Raw genomic sequence first — 20832 nt, 5'->3', positions numbered from 1 at the left:
TGTCTCTGCAATGCAAGTGTACGAGTGCTTTTAGCTGCTGAGCAATCCCTCCAACCCAAATTTGCTTATATCTGTAATTAATGATAAAACTAAAAGTCTGCATATATCAAAGAATTATTTTAAAATAAATGTCTTATTGAGACAGTGTCTCCTTATGTCGCTCTGGCTGGCCTGAAATTGGAAATATAGAGACAAAACTGGCCTTGAACTTAGAGATCTACCTGCCTCTGGCTCCTGAGGGCCCCTATGCCCTGCTATATAGTTTATTAACTAATTATTTATTTTGAACGAGGGTTTCTTTATGTAACCCTTGCAGTCCCGGAACTTTCTTTCTTTCTTTTTTTTAAAGATTTATTTATTTTGTATGAGTACACTGTAGTTGTCTTCAGACACACCAGAAGAGGGCATCAGATCTCATCACAGATGGTTGTGAGGCACCACGTGGTTGCTGGGAATTGAACTCAGGACCTCTGGAAGAGCAGTCACTGCTCTTAACCTCTGAACCATCTTTCTAGCCCGGAACTTTCTTTGTATATTATGCTTGCCTCAAACTCACAGAGATCCTCTGACCTCTAGTTCTAGAGTGGGTAACCACACTTGGCTTCTTTTTATTCATTTTGTTTGTTTGTTTATGAAGAATCTTAGTATGTAGTCCATGATAGGTTTGAAATCTCAATCCTTCCTCAGCCTCCTAGTACTGGGGTTACAAAAATACCATACAAATCTAGGTTGCAACTTATTACTCTTTAGAAATCTGTTGATGTGTTTTACTAAATATGCCATGGGGACTGTTCCTTCATCCCCATAACTGAATAACAGGTCCTCATGTCCCTTTCTGACAGAGTGCCTCATGCCCACTTGGTTTCATTGTTCCCAGTCTCAGAACTCTAGTCCCTCGGGACTGAAACCTCTGCCCCTGCACAGAATGCCTTGGAATAGGCTGTGGTTTCCCATGGGAGGGGCAACATTATTTTGAGTAACTGCCCTTTAGCCTAAATGTATTTAGCAAGTCTGCCCTGATGGTGTTGAGTCCAAACATAGCTGTCCCCAGGAGTGTTCTTAGTCTTCTTGACAGTGAGCTCGGAGCCATATTTTAGGGGCAAACAGAAGGGCGAATCCAAAGACGAGACCTTTCTTTTTTCCAAGGGCCAGCCTTGCTTTATTCCAAGTTTGCCTCTGATACCTGCTCAGGTGTTCTTTTGTTTAGAGACAAGGTCTAAGGTAAGTAGCCCAGGCTAGCTTTGAACTCCTGCTTTCCCTGCCTTTGTCTCTAAGATACATTAGAGGAGTATGCTACCACACCTGGATCCCAGTACAGCTATCTGTTTCTGGTCGATGAGCCCCTTGAACTTTCTGTTTATCTTTAGCTAAGTAATTTGTGTATTTCCAGGTACTCCCTATTGATGTTTCCCCAGGGGATATTCATGGAAGGGAACACTTGGGGACTCATTTCTTCTGGGCCACTTTAAGAGAAGTGGGGAGGCTGATTGCAGAGTCACCCCTGAGCTCCTGTCACATAGTAATAGTTAATATGAAGCAAGATTTTTCTTTTACATTTTTCATTTTCTTTAAAGACATTTTTATCTTTACTTTTTAAGTATATGGGTATTTTGCCTTCATATGTATATATGCACTGTGCCTGGTGCCCAAGGAGACCAGAAAGGAGAATTAGATCTCTTGTAGCTATAACTACAGATGGTTGTGAGTTCTTTCTCCCAGACAGTACTCCTAACTGCTGAGCCACCTCTCCTGCCCTACCTACTTTTTGTGGGTCTTTTAAATTTTATTTTGTTTTTTTATTTTGAGACATGATCTCAGTACATAGCTCTAGATCAAACTGATTTTAAATTCACTGAGATCCACCTCTGCCTCAAGTGCCAAGATACAGAATTTTTTTTTTTTTTTGGTTCTTTTTTTCGGAGCTGGGGACTGAACCCAGGGCCTTGCGATTCCTAGGTAAGCGCTCTACCACTGAGCTAAATCCCCAGCCCCCCCCCCCCTTTTTTTTTTTTGAGTCTAGGTCCTTAGAGAACCAGGCTGCTCTTGATCTTTGAACTTCAGATCCTCTAGTCTCTAGCTCCCAAGGGCTGGAGTTCAGGGCTGCACTCCCCTATTTGGTGAAGATGGGGTTTCTCTGTGTAGCCTGACTGTCCTGAAGCTTACCTGGTGGACCAGGCTGACCTCTAACTCAGACATCAGCCTGCCTCTGCTGGGATTAAAGGCGTGTGCCACCGCTGTCCAGCCTTTCAGTTTTAAATGGAATCTTTATAAAGTCTTGTTTTTCGTTCCTGGCAGAACGTTTGAAATCTCATCCTGGCTAGACACAGGAACAAAGGTCTGTGATCCCCGCACTTGGAAAACTAGGCAGGTGGTTAGCAAATTTGAGGCCAGCCTGAGTTACATGGCCAGACCCAGAACCCTGTCCAGAACTAAGGACTCATCCAACTCCTAATTACTGGATCTGAAATCAGATCAACGTTTCATCAGAGTTCAGCCCCTCGGAACATGGCTCCCTTAGTAGACAGAACATTTGCTTAGCCCTCACCAATTCATGGGTTCAGTCCCCACTCTCAGAGGAGAATTGGGAACTCAAGAGTTATCTTCAGCTACAGTGGTTTGAGATCAGCCTAGGCCTCATGAGGCCTGGTCTCAAAAAAGGAGGGGAGTTTCCTGGAGAAAAGACTTAACAATCAAGAGTGCTGGGTGCTCTTCCAGGGGACCCAAGTTTGGTTCCCAGCACACCAGGCACTGCAATCTCAATCTCTCTCTGTCTCTGTCTCTTCTCTCTCTCTCTTACTTTCTCTCTCTCTCTCACACACACACATACCATCACCACCACCACCACCACCTCACCACCACCACCATCATCACCACCTCCACCAGAGAATAAAAGAAGTACTTGAATGATAGTTTTTCATTAGGTTTGTTCCTTCCTATCTTTTTTTTTAATCGACTGTCTCATATATCTCGTTCAGTCGTCCTAGGAACTACATTACATAGGTGTGGGTGGCTTTGATCTGAGTCTCTCCTGCCTTGGTCTCCCAAGTGCTGGGATTCCCAGCACGAACCCCAATATCAGTTCATTATGTTGTGTTATGTATTATAAGTGTGTGTGTGTTTATCTTTATGTATGTCTATGCACTGTTTGTGTGCTTGGTGTCTGTGTAGCATCTTTCATGAGGAAGAGGCAGGTTGGGTACCTAACGTTTGTTACACTAGGTCCTCAGCTTGACCTCTTTTTATGGAGAGGTCAGGGGAAGAGCAATGTTAACGAGGAGGTGCAGATGTCTTTGTTCACTCTGTGTGTGTGTGTGTGTGTGTGTGTGTGTGTGTGTGTGTGTGCGCGCGCGCGTGCTGGTCCGTGGCATCACAGTGGCCAGCTCTGATGGGAGCAGTTATGTTGATAAAAGGGAAACCCTGGGTCCTCTTAGGGGTTCTTGGTACCATTAATAAGAAAACTTAAGACTGGATTCATGGACACACAGGACGATTTTATTAAACCTTAAAAGAAAATCCCTAGGACAGGCTAGCTGTGAACACCAATGACTGCCCGAAGGAGGAGAATACAGAGAAGGGGAGAAGCTGGCATGGAGGGCAGACACATGGTGGACAGGCAGTCAGTCAGCTGGCAGGGAGGCTTTTGAGAAAATGCTGGGGAGGGGGCTGAAGGCATGCTTAGAAAATAGAAAGAAGAAAAAAAAGAAAGGTTACACAGGCAGACAGGACCACACATGGTGTGGCCTGTATGCTTCTGCACGGGGTGGGGGGATTCTGAAGGAAAAGTACAGTATCTCATTAAGGACTAATTATTCACCTATCTCCAGCAGGGCTTGAGGGGAGCCTGCCTTGCTAGGGGAAGGCTCCCGGCCAAGTGATTGAACCAGCCCAACGGGAATAGTAGGTCTCCACCCAGGCCAGAGCTTCTATTTTTGTGACCAGGAGCTTTTTCTAACAATGCCAGGAAAACTGGCAAAACAACAGAAAAATGGCCACCTGTGCTGAGGGGACTGAGGAGTGAGGCTGCATTACAGTTCTGTGAGTTATTCTGTTGTCTGAGTTTAAATCAATCTCTCTCTCTCTTTCTCTCTCTCTCTCTCTCTCTCTTCCTCTCTCTCTCTCCCCTCCCCCTCTCTCGTTCTTCTCTCTCTTCTTCCTCCTCTTCCTCTTCTTCCTCCTCCTCCTCCTCTTCCTCCTCCTCTTTTTCTTCTTCTTCTTTTGGTTTTTCGAAACAGATTCTCTGTATAGAGACTGGCCTTGAGTTCACAGAGATCTGCCTGCCTCTGCTTCCCAAGTGCTGGGATCAAAAGTGTATGCCACCACCTGAAGTTTTAAATTCTTTATCATGGGGCTGGGGATTTAGCTCAGTGGTAGAGCGCTTACCTAGGAAGCGCAAGGCCCTGGGTTCGGTCCCTAGCTCCGAAAAAAAGAACCAAAAAAAAAAATTATTTATCATAATGATTTTTCCAAAACATTTTTTTCACACACATTTACTCTTCTAGCGCTTGGGAGGCACAGGCAGGCCTGGTCTACACTGGGAATTAAAGGTTAGCCAGAGCTATACCAAGATCATGTCTGCCACCTTCCCCCAACCCCCAAAAAAGCAAGGCAATAGTAATACATGCCCTTTAATCCCAGCATTCAGGAGGCAGAGGCAAGAAGATCTCTGTGAGTTCGAGGCCAGTCTGGTCTACCAGAGTGAGTTCCAGGGCTATACAGAGAAACCCTGCTCTTCCAGAGGTCCTGAGTTCAATTCCCAGCAACCGCATGGTGGCTCACAACCATCTGTTATGAGATCTGATGTCCTCTTCTGGTGTGTCTGAAGACAACAACAGTGTACTTATATATAATAAATAAATCTTAAAACAAAACAACAGGGGGGAGGGATTAAAAAAACAAATAACAAACGACAGCAAAAACCAACCAAAGGAAGAGAGGGCTGGAGAGAATGCTCATTGGTTAGGAGTAGTTGCTGCTCTTCCAGGGGACTTGGATTCTATGTTTAGCATCTACATGGTGGCTCATTCCAGTCCCAGGTTACCCATCAGTGCCCATACATCCATGAGAACCAAATACCCATATGAATAAACTTAAAAAAAGGAAAAAGAACTTGAAAAGAGATTTAAAAAAAGAGTTGGGGGGGGGGGTTTGGGGATTTAGCTCAGTGGTAGAGCGCTTGCCTAGGAAGCGCAAGGCCCTGGGTTCGGTCCCCAGCTCCGAAAAAAAAGAACCAAAAAAAAAAAAAAAAAAAAAAAAAGAGTTGGGATGCAGGTCAGTAGCGTTGAGGACAAAGTTTTCCCTCCCTTCTTTTCCCCTCCCTCCCTTCCTCCTTCTGTTTCTTCTCTCCCTCCCTGGCTTTCAGCATTGTTAATCATTCCCCAGCTGCTAGCATCTGCAGGCTGAGCCGGCAGAGGAGTGTGAGCCTTATCCTGTGCCGGAGCCAGGGGCCCCAACTCCAAGAAAAAGAGAGTGTAACCCGGCAGCCCTTCTGGAATGTCCTGCCAAGTCTCAGAGGGTGAGTTAAGCACCACCCTTGGCCTAGAGGTCAGATCAAAGTTGGGAGTCACCAAATCTCAAGGATCCAACGGGAAAGTGAGTGAATGGGGGTTTCACAGGGACATTCTAGACTCTAGACTGAGCGGGGAAAGGGCAGTTGTATACTCCCCTTCTCCCCACCCAGTTCTGAGGTACTTCTCTTCAGCCTAAATGGAAGGGAAACATGGGTTCTGCCCAGAAGCCAGGGAGAGCAAACCGGAGTGGAGGAACAAACATATACAGTTCCCCTGCCCTTGGGAGCAGGCTCCCACCAGCCCCAGGGGAGAGGCTGCAAGCTGAAGTAAACAAGTTCCAGAGAAGGGAGCAAAACTCCAGGCAGTATTCCAGGAACTCTGTCAGATGTGAGGGGTGCCTGGAGGCCTTGTCCTGGCTGCCCAGATGCTGGGTGGGGGCTTTCCAAAAGCCCTGGAAATTCTGAGCGTCTACGGAGGCCCCAGGTGCAGGGCTGAGCCTGCGCAGAAAACTCTTCCACGTTAGAGCCAATGAGGATGCGCAGTGCAACCCTGGCCAAGGTCCGGACTCCCCAGCTGGGGATGTCTGGGAAAGTAGACTGCCCAGAGAGCAGAACACGGGGTCCACGGGTGTGCTTTTGACAGCCAGAAGTGGGGGTGGAGTGCGGTGTTTTCCATGGCAAAAGATGGATGCTAGTCCAGGTCCTTGGGCACTGCCAAGTTCCCTGCAACCTCAACAGTACTCCTTGAGTTCCTATTGGGTGGGTCAATCCACAGTCATTGAATTAGCTTACGCAATCAGCCCCAGGTAATGGAAGGCAGCATGGTTCTGGGCAATAAAGCCCAGTAGTGTGAGCCGAGGGTCACTTGCTTTGTTTCTGCCTTGTTGCAAAAGTCCTCCAAAGTGCAGATAAATCAGATGCTGAAATCTGTGATGGCGGACACAGATCCCCACCCACCCAGTTCAGACCTTTGACTACGATATACGACTATAGCCGGCAACCGTCACATGCTGCGGAAGCTGCTGCCTAATCCCAGCACCCCAACCCCAAAGCCTCCACTCAGCACAGGTAAGCCTAGTGAGCTGGCATCTGCTTTAGACACAAATGTCGATTTCCTGTGGACGCCCCAGCAATTTGGTGGCTTTTGCTCATGTTTTTTGTAGTGCAGGGGACCGTTAGGACTATATTTTAAGTTTGTATGTTTCCTAACACCTGCCTGGCAGCCAGGAACTCATTTCAAGCATTCATTTCATCAACCTTTTGTGGCTGCTGTGGGTCCTGTTGAAAAATGAAGACAAGGAGACCTGACCCTGAGTGGAAAGGATGAGTCTGTATCTCTGCTGACGTCATCAGACTACTGGCCTCCAAGAAGCGTGCTATCCTGTGTTGTCGTATCTTACACCTAACAGGAGACTTGGCACTTAGTAGTGGGAAATGACTAGCTTTATGATCAGGATTGACAACTGGGGATTCAAAGAGGAAGTGGTTGAACTCTAGCTCCAGCAGGAACCAGTGCCCTCTTGTGACCTCCATAGGCACCAGGCATACCTACAATACACAAATGTCCATGCGGGCAAAACACCCATCTACATAAAATAAATACCTATAAATAAATAGGAGGAAACAAATCTTTTGCAAGGCTATATAATCAAAGTATGGCCAAGGCCCTATCTAAAGATCTACCGGGGAGCTTGGTGGTGGCACATGCCTTTCATCCCAACACTGGGAGGTAGAGTAAAGGCAGGTGGGTTTCTGTGAGCCTGGTCTACAACTAGTTCCTGGACAGCCACGGCTACAAAAAGAAAACCTGGGGGGCTGGAGAGATGGCTCAGCGGTTAACAGTGCCGACTGCTCTTCCAGAGGTCCCGAGTTCAATTCCCAGCAACCACATGGTGGCTCACAACCATCTGTAATGGGATCTGATGCCCTCTTCTGGTGTGTCTGAAGACAACTTCAGTGGACTTATATAATAATAAATAAATAAATTAAAAAAAGAAAACCTGTCTCAAAATAAATAATAATAATAATAATAATAATAATAATAATAATAATAATAATAATCAATAATATCATCCGCTGGAGAAAGAAAAGTTTCTAATCTCAGGACTGTAGGCAGAATTCAGTACAGGCTTTTAGGCTTTTTTTTTGCTTTCTTCCCCCAAGCCCTGAGCTCCTTTGGTTTGTTTGAGACAGGGACTTTCTACATAGCCCTGGCTTTCCTGGAACTTACTATGTAGACCAGTCTAGCTTTAAACACGGAGATCCATCTCCTTCTGCCTCTCGAGTGCTGGGATCAAAGGAGTGTCACCATGCCCAGCTCCTGTTAGCCTTTTTCTAAACCTTGCACCCTGGGCCTGTTTCTTGTCTGGTGTTAGCTGGAACTTTAACGTAACCACATTTTGTTTAAAGACCAGGTCTCATGTCTCTGTCCTCAATCTCACTGTGTAGCCAAGGATGACCCTGTACAGGAGTCAAGTGCTGGGAGGATGGGTCTTTGCCACACCGGCTCTCTAGCTGGTGTTCTTGTGTCTTTGCCCAGGACCCTCGGTACACATGAGCATCTTGTTTCTCTAACGCCAGCAGGGATGGAGGTAACAAGACTGTCCTCCCAGCCCAGGTAAGTAGCACAGTCACCTTCGAAGTGTTATTATTGGTGGGGGGTCACAGGCGCCCCTTTTGTATAGGGGACTATACCAGAGCCTGAAGTGACCCAAAGGATTTGGGGTCACAATGGGAACTGGTGTGCCTAAGGTCCTTGGCAGGTATTAGAGGATGGGGATCTGGGGAACCGAATACTCCTTCCGGCATTTGCAAGAATGTCTCTAGTGAGGTGAGGTCCAAGTCAATAAATTTAAAGAGAAGAAATGGGACAGGATCCACATCACAGCTGATGGGACCTGAGGCAGACTTTTCCATCAACAAACAACTCCACTATTTGAGTCTCATAAATATCGTTCTGGGCTGATAGTTGTAATTAAAATAAAAGCCCATAAAACAAATTAGTGGTCACGAAGTGGGAACTGGGTTGGACAGCACCGTTTCAAAGGTGTCGCTTCTGTGCTGGTGGTATATTTCTCCCCTTTCTTCTTTACCCAGGAGCTACAGACATTAATTCCCCACTGGTTTCAGTAGTATCCAAGTTTGCAAGCTTGGAATCAGAGAATGGCTGCTACAGCCAGGGTTCCTGGACCACATTAGGGTTGTCTCCTTTAAGAAGTTATTTATCGGGGCTGGGGATTTAGCTCAGTGGTAGAGCGCTTACCTAGGAAGCGCAAGGCCCTGGGTTCGGTCCCCAGCTCCGAAAAAAGAACAAAAAAAAAAAAAAAAAAAAAAGAAGTTATTTATCACGTGTGTGCTTCAAAAAAAAAAATTTACTTATGAGCCAAGTGGTGGTGGTGCTCGCCTTTAATTTGAACACTTTGGGACGTAGAAGCAGCGAGTTTGAGATCAGCCTGGTCTACAGAGTGAGTTCCAGACAGCCAGTGCTACACAGAGAAACCCCATCTCAAAAAAAAAAAAAAAATGACACAACGAAATAATTAAAAATTATTCATTAGTGCGTGTGCGTGCTTTACCACATGTGGAGGTCAGAAGACAATCTTCAGTAGTCATCTCTCCTTCCTCCCCGTGGGGTCAGGGGTCGAATTCTGACCCATGCAGGCCTCGCTACTCAATGAGCCATCTTGCCTGCCCAAGCGTAGTTTCTTACTGTGTGGTCAAGTTGCCTAACTCTGAGGGACACGGTTTTGTCATCTCTAGCATGGGGATGAGGATGAGCCTAGTGTAGTTCTAATTTCAGCAACCCTTCAGGCTGACAGTGGCGTCTGGAGAATTCAGGACCTGCCTGGGCTACAGGATGAGACCCTATCCCAAACCGGAAACCAACAAATAAAAACAAAATCTCCACCTTAGGAGATGAGAGGTGAGTGGTGGAACAGGATGCCAACGGGACAGGGCTTCATCTCACAGACCTAGCCCTTCTTGTCCCACTACAGTGGCCTCTAGTCAGGACAGGAAGAAGCCTCCCTAGAGCAAGGTGTCGAAGGAAGCAGGCAACTAGATGCCCTGATCTAGAGGAAACTGGTTTGAATCCCTCCTACAACGCCTCTCACCTCAGTGTTCTAGGTGTGTCTAAGAAGGCCCTGCTTGTCCAGCTCCTATGAGGAAGGGCACTGGGTGAGGCCAGTGGTGAGGCCTGATGCCAGGTGGTTCACAACTAGGTTCAGGTCCCCTTTAGGGCAAAGGCTGGCCTGAACCAGGGACCTCTCTCAGTCCCACAAAGCAAGGATGTGAGTTAGCCTGTGAGCAGGAGGGAATCCAGCTGTGTGGGAACAAGCCTTTCCCACACCAGCATGAGCGGGTGGGGGTATTTAGCCTCTGGGAACAAACAGAAGGATCCAGAAGGGAGGGACCCTAGATACAGACACCCCAAAGATGGAACTTGAAGTAATCTTTCTTGGAAGCATGGTGGCTGGGGTCACTCTGAGTAGCATATTTCTGGCTGTCCTAAGACTCACTTTGTAGCCGAGTTTTTGGCCTTAGAACCTACAGAGATCCTTCAGCCTCAGCTGGAAGGCTGGGTTTAAAGCCACAACACTTGCTCCATAACTGTTTCCAAAAGAAAGTAATCTATAGGTGTGGTGAGGGTGGTGCCGAGACCAGTCCGGACCCAACCAGTCCGGACCCACAGGGCTGAGCCCTACCACCCTGCTCCGAAGGACAGTTCTGGACTTTTGTGTATCTGGGTGTCCTTGGCCTCCAGCTGCCTCCTGCAGGCTGTTGGGAGAATGACCAGGATCGCCTCTCTACCTTGTACAGATACCTACTTAATGCTGGGCTCTTTTCTTTGCAAAGACACTTTCCTCAAGGTGGTCCGCAGCCTGGAAGCTGCCCCGTGAGCCTCCCTAAGGAGAAACAGCATTGGGGGTAAAAAAAAAAAAAAAAAAAAAAAAAAGACAAAAACTTTTCCTGCCAACATAACTAGGGTAGTAAGCAACGACATGTTAGGTCACACACACACACTGAATACACTTCAGTGTAAGCAGGATCTGGCTGCGGAATCAATTTCTACAGAGTACAGTAGAGACCCAGGGGCCTTATGCCTACCTAGGGTAATGACTGGGCCACCCTTATTGTCCACTGCCCTCCTCCCCATCGCTCCGTGTCCTCTCTTTTCTTCCTGCCATCCCGAAGGTCTCGGGATCACGAAATGGTGCATCTAGCCCGAGTGTGCCTGTGCCGCTTTCCACCCACGAGCTTTGCCCACGCCGCGAACACACCATGGTCTCCCTGCTGTGCCATGAACACTCGAATTCCTCCTGCGGTCGCCGAGCTTAATGGCTCTCCGCAGTCCTTCCCAACCCGGAGGCAGGTGTGCACCCCCAACCTCTGTGAGTCCTTGCAGCCTTCCGGGGGGACTTGTGGCGCGACGAGCACGGTCGCGCAGGACTGAGGAGCGCGGGTCAGGGTGACCGCCAATTTGTACTCAATCATGGGACTGAGGCCAGAAACCCTGGGGACAGGGACAGGAATGGGTCACAGAGCTGCGCGTAATCAGAGAGCTCGTCTCTCGGAGAGGGGTCCTGGGACTCTAAGCTGGAGCGCGGAGGCGGCTCCTCCATGCTCCAATTGAGCCCTGGAAAAACCCCGGCGCGCGGGCAGGCAAGGGACGGCGGGAACAAAGGCGGCCGGGGCCGGATGCAGTCATGGAAAAACCCATCGGGGCGCCGGCGCGGGGGCGGCGCGCCTGGCAGCCGCAGCATCTAGCCGGCCTTACGGGCGGGGCCGCTCCCTGTTAGAGTCACCGCGAACAAGGGAAGGCCCCGGGAGCGCGAAAAGTGCGGGACGGGTCACTAGTCCCCAGAGTCACCACGCTCCGGATGCCGCGAAGCACTGCGGGCTCACGATCGTGTACCAGGCTGGTATACGCGGGGCCTTGCGCATGGCCACCTGATGTGTGGACGAAAGCGCAGCAGCCGGTAGCAGCAGCCACGTGGGGGGCGCGCACAGACCCCCGCACTGGCGCGACGCGCCCGCACACGCTCCAGTATGCACATGATCACTTACACGCACGTGGGCCCAGACACGCGAGCTGCCTACGACTCCCAAAGCAGAAGGAAGTAAAGGGTTGGACAGAAAGGGGAGGAAATGAAATAGAGGCTCGTTAGGGCGCCACGGCTAGACACAGGAACCTCAGAGATGCGGGAGGCGGGGATGGGGGGGCCCTTTGTCGAAACGATCTTTTAGCCGTTCCCCCACCCCACCAATTTTAGAGATGCCGGCTCTGGGCCTCCCACAGTCGGACATGCCCAATTCCCGCCTCCGGGCTAGAGTTTCCCTCTCGTGCCGGCCGCTGCCCAGCCTAGTCTGGTCTTGTAAATTTGGCCGTAGATCTGGAGAGGCGGCGCCCGGATTCCCCAACCCCCCGTAAAAAGAAGAGTTGGTGCAAGATGGACCCGTTGACTCCCAAACCTTTTCCAATTTGGATTGTTTTTAATGGAGGAACTGAGATCGGTGGTGGGAGGTGGCAGAGACTTGTCTCAGTTCATATATATCCTCCTGTTTATTTGCGCTGCTGCCTCTGCCTATTATGGGGTGGGGGCGCTGGACGGGGTGGAGAGGGTGAAGGAAGAAAGGGTCACATAACAGCACGTGGCTATGGTGGCCTAGAGCTTGCTTCTGGGAGCAGAGGAGAAACCCAGGATTTGCCTATGTGAAGCTGCTTGTGTGGGCAGTGGGTGGAGGAGCGGGTGGTTCCTGGGAGGCAGAGGACACAGAAGCAGGAACTCAGGACTTCAAACATTTAATTAAAAAACAACTGGGTAGTGGCACGTTATCTCAGACCTTGGGATACAGGGAGATCAATGAATTCAAAGCCAGCCTTCCTTACAGAGCCTGAGCCGAGCTTAGGCTGCAAGAGACCTTGTCCTTAAAAATAAGGAAACCAACCAACCAACCCAAACCCTCCAAACTAATCAAATAACAAAGAGGAAGCTGTTGTTCTGTGGTCAGACTCCACTCTCGGGAAGACCATCTTGGCTAGGTCATGGTTCAGTACCACAAAAACAGGCAGGTGCACCCGACCCCACCGGATCCAGCGAGTTGGTATTGACTTGTGGTCTTTGAAACTGATCTTGGGATCACAAGACCTAGTGTTCTCTGGGTGTCTCTGTCTCTGTCTCTCTCTCTCTCACTCCCTCTCTCTCTCTCACCCTCTCCTTTTCTCCTCCTGTGCCATCTAATATTGTCCAGTCTCAAATTACTCCAGTAAAATGGGTCCAAGGTTTATGGTACTGAAAGTGGGTGTCAGCTTTCCTTTGGCCTTGTTTTACCTCTCTGTGGGACAAGGACCCATTCTCAACTTCCATGGCTCCCCTTGATCACTTCTCAAAGTCCCAGGGGCCTCCCCCTCCATTCCGGTTTCTTGTGTGCCAGGGCGGGAGTGTGTTTGGAGTGGAGTTGCGGTTAGTATGGCCAGCAGAAGGAAAGGCTGGGGGAGTAGCGCCCTCTGCCGGACAGCTATGGAAGGGTCTACTCAGTCCCTGAAGACAGGCCAAGGCTAACCTCATCTATGAATGCTGGAGGGCTTCAGTAACAGCAGGGCTCTATTGACCAGGTCCCTTGTGTCTTGGTTTCCTCTCGAGCGGACCGAAAGAATGCTGGCTCTCCACAGCAGCGTCTCCTCAACCATCCAATTCAGCTTGTTCCAACTTCAACAAGATCAGCGAACTTGCTATTTATAACGGACTTTACAGTTTACAAAGGTTGTTGCCTCTGGGCGGGACGGCAATAAAATGGAATAATTTTGTCTTGCTCAGGGGTGGTTTGGATTCTACTGCCTTCATCCAGCTGTGTAACCAAGGCAACGTTCAAAACATTGAATAACCAGTAGGATAGGCATCAGCCAATCCGAACAAAGCCTGCCGTAATGGTCAGGGAAGCCCAAATCTCTGTGTACCTGCTCAAAGTTCTGGATTAGCATCAGCCTTATTGATTCTGACTTATCCAGTCTACTGTATGGAATTTAGATGGTAACAGTATCATCTTCTAGGGCTTTTGAACCCTAAATTAAGGCATGTAATGGCTTGCCATAGTGTCAGGCACACCTAAAGCATCCCCCCCCAAAAAAAGCCTAAGTAATTATATCTCCTTTCTGTGAGTGATGAGTCACATTGGAGTCATGCTCAGGGTTGATTGCTTCTCTCAAGGGAGATTTGCCAGCTGATTCCACTGTGTGTGCTCAAGGCCCAACCCCTGCCTCCCATACCCCTGCTTCACACGGAGCAACATCTCCACATAGCCCCAAACACCTCTATGATTGAGCCTTTCCTCCTGTTTGGCTGTCCCTGCATCCCGTCACCAACTAGCCCACCTCTCTCAGGTACATCTCCCAGCCTAGAAAGCTCAGGGCTATCTGGATTCTTGTATCCCTTGCTTCTAAAAACAGCTGCTCTCCCCTGCTTGCCTGGATACAATAGTTTCCTATCTGCCTGTGGCTTCTGGCCATCTGCCCATTCCCAGCCCTTCTGCAGTATTCATCTCAACAGCACAGCCTGAGGTACCCTCCACCTCTGTACTCTCTACCTCGGAGGGAAGCCTTCAGTGCTTCCTTCTGGTAGACCCAATAGTCCACACAATCATCACAGTTCACACTTCCCAGTTGCTTCTCACAATGACTCTAATAGCCCTCTACTGAGTGAGAGCTATCTCAATGATTCACCCCAAGATTCTTTTGGTACCTCTGTCATTATCCCCACTTTGTAGAGGACACAACAGGGAAGCCTCAAGAGCTAAATAACTTGGTCAGAGTCCCTCAGCTAGTAGGAGGCAAAGCAAAAATCCAGACTCGTGGGTCCTAATTCAGCTGTGGCGGACAGTCCCTGGTAGAGCCTTGTATTTCTTGTAGCCTCTAAGCTCTATTTTCACTGAATCCAAGGATTCTGTTCCAGCCCTTTGGTCTTCTGTCTGCCTCTCCTTCCCATCCTTGTCTTGGCTTGGGATGTAGCTTCTGCTCCCAATCGAAATCTTGCTCCAGCATAGCTTGAGGGCTACTTGCCTTTTGCCCCTATTCCCACACCCTTTTGGACGGTGGTTGTTTTCTCTTCTAAACCCCCTGGTGCTGCTTAGTCTTGGCTGGCCTGGAACTCAAAGATTTTCTTGCTTCTTTCTTCTGAGTGCTGGTATTAAAGGCCTGTGCCATCTGGGCTTCCACCTTGGTTTTGAGGCAATGTCTCTGTTGGTTTTGCCTCTGGTACTTTGGATGTGAGCTTTCCACTGATACTGTACCACCTCCCATCTCTTAGTAGGAGTGCTAGAATTACAGATTCAAGCCACCATATCCAGTTTTTTCTGTGGTTTCTGGAGATCACACTTAGGTTGCCAAATGTTTGCCTGCTGAACCATCTCCCTGGTCCCCCTCCCTTTTTATGTGTATTGGTGTTTTGCCCACATGTCTGTGTCTGCCAGTGTACTATATGGGTACCTGACTCCCACAGAGGCCAGAAGAGGGCATCAGATCCCATGCAACAAATGGAGTTACAGACAGTTGAGAACCATCATGTATGCTATAAATGGAAACAGGGCCCTCTGGAAAAGCAGCCAGTGCTCTTAACTGCTGACCCATCTCTGTACCTCTCTGAAACTGGTGTGGCATTTGCTGTGTAGGCCAGGCTGGCTTCAAACTCACAGAGATCCACCTGCCTCCCCCCAGACCCGGCCTCCTCAAACTCCCCTCACTCCCAGTACTGGGATTAAAGGCGTGGGGGCACCAAGGCACCATGCCCTGCTCACTCCTGGCTTTTCCTTTTATTTTTCTTTCTGGCATAGCAGCTCAGGTGGATTCCATGACCTCACGTATGCCAGGCAGGCGTTCTACCGCAGAAAACTGTTTTTAGTTCCGGAAGTGTCTCCTAAACCTCGCCAAGCAAGCATGGGAAATTCTTGAGGATCTTGATAAGAGGTAGGATTCTAATCCAGTGATCTGGGTGGAGTCTGAGAGTCTGTGTTCTGTTCAATCTCCTTGGTTAGTGTAATGGCTGCTGTGAAGACCACACTTTGAGAGGCACGGCTCTGGGCTTCCAGAAGCATAAATGTCAGCTGATGGATCCCTGGACAGTGACTCAGCCCGAGAGTATGCAGACACTAAAGAAACTCTAGGACTGGGCTGTGTAGACTCCAGCTTGAAGCAGCAGAGATTCGAACCAAAGGTCACGCTACCCAGCGCTACCAGAAGTGCTTCTGGATGTTCCCTTGTGCTGAACAGCATGGGTACCTGTGATCTATCCAGGCTTTCTACCTCAGCCACTGCTGCTTTAAGTATAATCATCTCCAGGGCTGAGGATGTGGCTGTCTGTTAGCGCATTCACCTAGCGTGTGGGAAACCCTAGGTTCAATTCCAAGAGCTGCTTAGAGTACGTCTGGGACTGCTCACCTGGGATCCCGGCGCTCAGGAGGTGGACGCAGGAGGATCAAGAAGCTGAAGGTCAGGGGTTGGGGATTTAGCTCAGCGGTAGAGCGCTTGCCTAGCAAGCACAAGGCCCTGGGTTCGGTCCCCAGCTCCGAAAAAAAAGAAAAAAAAAAAAAAAAAAAGAAGAAGAAGCTGAAGGTCAACCTTGGCTACATAGTGACTTTGAGGCTAGCCTGAGCTATGAGGAACGCTGCCTTAAAACAAAATACCCTGCTGTCTCATGTTTGCCCCATGGGGAGATATCACATAATTCTCAACTTCCCTCAGAATTTGGTGTGCAGTTCCCACCTTCTTCAGAAGGAAAACTCAGTTCTTCTAGACTTTGCACCATCTGGACCTGCCTGGGTCATTTATTATTAAGTCTCATCCCACACTCACCCTTTGATCCTTAAACTCAACTCTGTTCTTCCTCTCTGAGAGGCTGGTGTTGTCCATTTTCAAGTGGTGCAGTGCCTAACTCCTCCCTTTTTTGGGAAGCCTGCTGCTGTGACACCTTTTATCTAAATCAAGCTTGGCCAGGAACAGCTAGTTGTCCATAGCTATGATCAAGTAGTCTCATAGTTATGATCAAATTGTCTCTGTAGTCATTCTGATTGACTTTTTTTTTAAAGGAGTATACATTTTTTTAAAGATTTATTTATTATATATAAGTTCACTGTAGCTGTCTTCAGACACACTAGAAGAGGGCATCGGATCTCTTTACAGATGGTTGTGAGCCACCATGTGATTGCTGGGAATTGAACTCATGACCTCTGGAAGAGCACTCGGGTGCTCTTAACCGCTGAGCCATCTCTCCAGCCCCTGATTGACTTTTATTAAATAGTACTCTCAGGTTTCCTGTTACTGCCTTATATTTTGGGGCAGTACAGGCCCCCGCCCTCTTTTACATACCCTTCTGACTGAGCTCCTCTCGGAGGCCAGATATTTTTGCATCCCACTGTGCTTTACTATTCCCACCTAGAGCAGTTAGTACTAAGCACATAGTAGGCCTGTTCCGTGACTGTTACAGGATAGGTTTTTGAAAAGGCAAGAGGTACCCAGAAGTGTCTAGGTAGCCATCAGGCTTCAGGGAGGTCATCTCTAAAAGGGGGTAGAACAGCTAACCAGAAGCAGCCTCGTTAGGGAGTGTTTCTGGGGTTGGTCTTCCTGCAAGGCAGGAGTCAGGGACAGTCAGAGAAGTAAGGACTGGACTGTGATAGTGTATGGGAAGGCATCCGCTGACGCCATGGTGTGTTCCAAAGACATCATGGTCCTTTCACATAGTCCTGGACTGAGACTGGACGTTTCTACACTCACACGCAGCAGCCGTTGGGCACACCCATGAAGGAGCTGTGACCCCAGGCAAGGCATTTCCCGTAATTACAGCTATTTCCAGAGGGAGCAGATAGCTGAGACCCTCTGTGGCCAGTAGTTCTCAGGGATAAGCCTTTTCTTCAGTCTTGCAGAGGATCCAGATAGTACAGAAGAGTGCTTATCAAGAGGGAGGAGCCCCTACCCCCACCCCGGGGTATGTGCAGAAGATCCAAGGGAAGAGTCTGATGGATCAGAAAGAGGAGGATGGCCTTAGGAAGCTACAACCAAATGAACATGTAGCCAAGGATGATCCTGAATTTCTAGCCCTCCTGCTTCCACCTCCCAAGGGATGGAAACATTAGCATGTGTCACCACCATGCCTGGTTCTATGCAGTGCTGTCGACTGAACCCAGGGCTCTAGGCCAGCATTCTTTTATTTTTGCAAAGTCCTTTTTTGCTGGGTTCATGTGATTCTCTCATCTTAGCCTCCCGAGATGGGCCTACAAATGTATGTTATTACACTGTGCCTAAAATTCTTTTTTCATTTTAGACAAGGTTTCTCTATGTATCCCTAGCTATCCTGGAACTCTGTAGACCAGGCTGGCCTCAAATTCAGAGATCCTTCTGCCTCTGCCTACGGAGTGCTGGGATTAAAGGCGCTCCCCACTGCTGCCCAGCTCACCCAAAATTCTTATCATCTGTTAGACCAAGGAACCTTGGATTTTCCTTTTGCACGAATTATATAGTCTTGTTCTCCAGCTCTGGATACTGAGTCAGGGCTGATCTCTCTGAGAGACTGTCAGGGAGACACTGGAAAAGGAGGCCAAGGGCCCAGGTAGGCCTCAAGTTGTGTAATGCAGGAGTTAACAATGCCCTTGTTTGTGTATGAAGCCAGGATCATGGTGCTGGCTCCACCTAGAGGAAGGAGAGAACCCTAACGGTCTAATGGTCTAATCGTCCCTACCGCATATCACGCTGTGGAGTCTGCCCTGGAAAACCAGCCCAGTGGAAGAAGCCCAGTGAAAGAAGACAGCCACCTCCTGCTCTTAGAACCTCTTGGGTTTATATCATACGGCAGCTACTGGGTGTTGACAAGAAGCCAAGATGCGTACAGGGACCAGTAGGATGCCTTCTGGACCAGGCAGAACATCAGACAACTAGTCTGGAAGCCAGAGCTAGGCCTATGAGGCTAAGGGTATGGAGGTGGGTGGGGGTTGCTGGTGGTTGCTCCCTAAAGACAGACGGTGAGGGACCTGGATCAAAAGGCTGCCAGTAGGGGTTGGGGATTTAGCTCAGTGGTAGAGCACTTGCCTAGGAAGTGCAAGGCCCTGGGTTCGGTCCCTAGCTCCGGAAAAAAAAAAAAAAAAAAAGAACCAAAAGGCTGCCAGTGGTAGGGAGGAGCCTCAGAGAGGGTTGGATTGCTGTATAACCTAAACCAGAGACAATAGTCACAGCACCCTGAATATAGAGCCCCTGGCAGTGGCAGGCTTTGTCTGGCTTTGAGGCCCAAATTCGGGTCATTGCTTTATTTTTGCATACCTGTTTTCCTGCTTCTGATATACTCACTTCCTCTCCAGACTTGAACCATATCCTTTCTCCTCTGATTGATGCTATCTGCCTCAATTTACTATGTATGTGGCACACTTGTAGTTCACCTGCAGTGGCCAGAACTGCGTTTATTTCGTAGATGGTAAATCTCTTCTGTACCATGGCCCATCGTTTTATTTTCGCATGAAGGTTTCGAAGTTCTATAGCCCCAAGACACACCTCACTCAGGCAGTGCCCAGTAGCTGAATACCAGAAACTGACAAGTGGTTCTGATTCTGGTAGCTCGAAAAGGGCAGAAACCTTTCTGGGAACATCAATGCTGGGCACCTACTGAGTACCACCGATACTGGGTACTGGCCAAGGTGGACGTGTGGACTGGGCTGCCACAAACAGAAGTCTCTTTCTTCCCGGGTTTACGCAGAAGAGCGTTTATAAACAGGACAAAGCCAGGCGGCCTAGGGGCCTCCCGGGCAATGGGAGAAAAGCAGGGTGCAGGGAGCCAAGGCGGGGCGCTCCACGGGGGCGCACACCCGCCCCGCCCGGGCCCACAGCCTGAAAGGGCCTCTGTGTCGCGGCCGCCGCCCGCCCGCATCCCAGAGAGCGCTTCCTCGGCTGCGCCAGACCCCGGAGGCTCCGCCGCCCCTCTAGGGACAGACACAAATAGTTCCCGGCGCAGCTGTCCGACCAGTTGCCTGGGGAACTAAACTCAATGGACTGACGTCACCCGGTCGTCGCGTAGCAACTGGCACGGACTCTCCTTCCCCGCCCCGGTGTTGAGATCACGGTTGTCAAGGAGACGGCGGGGCGGGGCCTGGGCGGGACGGCTGGGCCTCTGGTGGCCTGGCTCCAACCTGGGAGCCTTGGAACTTTGCTGTTTTTGGGGGTGTGGGGGAAAACGGTGCCCCATGGCCTGCAGCAACCCAGATAGCCTTGCCCTCGGCTGGCCCAGCCGGAGAAAGCTTTTTGTGGCCCGATGAGCCCGGCTCTCATATTTTTCTCGCGGACAGAGCTTTGGTTGTCCTCACCCCATCTTACTGCCCAGTTTTCTGTTCCAGCCTTGTTTCCTCACCAGGCCCCAACCCCGGCTCCCGTCTCTTAACCGGAGACAGCACAGGGTGATTTTCTTCTCCCTCCTCCCTGGTCACCCAGGAAATGCGGGCGATTGGCTATCAGCCTGGAAGGGGGGGGGAGACACAGGGCCCTGCTCCCTTCTTTTTTTTTTTTTTTTCTTTTCTTTTTTTTCGGAGCTGGGGACTGAACTCAGGGCCTTGCGACCACTGAGCTAAATCCCCAACCCCTGCTCCCTGCTTTTTGTTCAACTCTTGTGTTCTTTTTCCACCCCAGGCCTGACTTAAGCGTTTGTGCAAGTGACATCCACTTCCACATCAGTCAGGCCAGGTGCTCCACTGTTAGGCAAGTGGAGGATCAGGATTTTGCACCTACAATGCCCTCTAGATGTCTCTTCCACATCATGGAGGAGTGCAAAACCCTGAAACCAGAAGTCTAGGTGTGACAAGACCCAGAAACTCTTGGCACCAGCCTTCCAGTTACTCTCCCAGGCTGGGGCACCCCTCTTTCTAGTTGGTCTTGTTCAAGTTCGGTTGAGTACATATGCGGAGAGATATTTTCAAACCTATAGCTGCAGTTTGAAAAGTATTAGTACAAGTGGTTGGTGGACAACCTGTTCCTCATTGGTTGACATATAAAATTCAGATGTAAAGCAATATTCCTTTAGTTCATGGAGTTGGGCAGAGCTCTATAAAAAGATCCAAACATCTTGTCTCCAAAGCACACTATCAAGGGAAGGTTTCAGGGCACTCACAAGCTTGTGTGGCGTGGCTGGCATTCGCTAGATCCATTCGAGGGCTGTGCCTGGCCTTGGGCAAACATCTGGTCCCATGTATGGCCCTGGCCCTGCTTGTGGGAAAGGTGATTTTTATCTGCTGAGGATCATTTCATGAGGAGGTAGGAAGGGTAGGATGCTACCTGTATGCAGTGGGGGACATAGACACAGATATCT

At 49.4% G+C, this 20832-nt stretch overlaps 1 long non-coding RNA gene across 6 annotated transcripts; it reads left to right on the top strand.

The window, feature by feature from the left end:
* The first annotated feature begins 3907 nt into the window (after window positions 1–3907).
* LOC102548729 (uncharacterized) lies at window positions 3908–18636 on the top strand. Of its 6 annotated transcripts, none has more exons than XR_015629696.1 (6): window positions 3908–4035; window positions 5380–5512; window positions 6400–6574; window positions 8046–8123; window positions 9317–9428; window positions 10700–13323. It is a non-coding gene; the product is annotated as an uncharacterized LOC102548729 (long non-coding RNA). The 6 variants fall into 6 exon arrangements; XR_015629699.1 differs by lacking the exons at window positions 3908–4035; window positions 10700–13323 and adding exons at window positions 15332–15464; window positions 18156–18636 and having other exon boundaries at window positions 5320–5512; XR_015629700.1 differs by lacking the exons at window positions 3908–4035; window positions 10700–13323 and adding exons at window positions 15332–15464; window positions 18156–18636 and having other exon boundaries at window positions 5394–5589.
* Window positions 18637–20832: the final 2196 nt, after the last annotated feature.

Source organism: Rattus norvegicus, chromosome 9 (assembly GCF_021556685.1).
Source record: "Rattus norvegicus strain SHRSP/BbbUtx chromosome 9, alternate assembly SHRSP_T2T, whole genome shotgun sequence".
NCBI lineage: Eukaryota > Metazoa > Chordata > Mammalia > Rodentia > Muridae > Rattus > Rattus norvegicus.
Note: the sequence above shows the minus strand (reverse complement) of the source record. Positions and strands in the feature narration are given on the sequence as shown.